The following is a 525-nucleotide window of genomic DNA, read 5'->3' as shown; positions in this document are numbered from 1 at the left end:
AATTACAGCAACAAATTTGGAAAAGAAATAAAATATTTTTCATTGGACACATTCGGGCTCATTCCAGATTGCCCGGCCCTTAAAATGCCTTTAATGATTTGGCTAACTTGTTAACCAGAAATACAGTGGCTTCTGTGATTGAGGAGGCCAGAGCCTCTCACTCACTTCATCAATACACTACTGCTTTAAGATATCAATTCCAAATTCCCAGAGAGACTGCTTGAGAAATTGTGCGTTCTTGCTTATATTGCCCCACTGTTTATAATAGGTCTACCTATGGGAATTAATCCTCGCGGTCTCAAACCTAACGTACTCTGGCAAATGGGTCTAACTCATGTTTCTTCATTTGGAAAACTGTCCTTTGTTCTTTAACTGTAGACACCTTTTCTCATTTTATTATTGCAACTGCTCGTGCCGGACAGGCAGTTAAAGATGTAATACAACATCTCTTTACTTGTTTTTCATATTTGGGCCTACCAAAAGCTTTGAAAACTGACAATGCTCCTGCTTATACTTCTAAGTCTT

The sequence above is a fragment of the Bison bison genome, unplaced genomic scaffold, assembly GCF_000754665.1.
Source record: "Bison bison bison isolate TAMUID 2011002044 unplaced genomic scaffold, Bison_UMD1.0 scf7180017861828, whole genome shotgun sequence".
Taxonomy (NCBI): domain Eukaryota; kingdom Metazoa; phylum Chordata; class Mammalia; order Artiodactyla; family Bovidae; genus Bison; species Bison bison.
The sequence above is the reverse complement of the archived record's forward strand: the minus strand, read 5'-3'. Positions refer to the sequence as shown.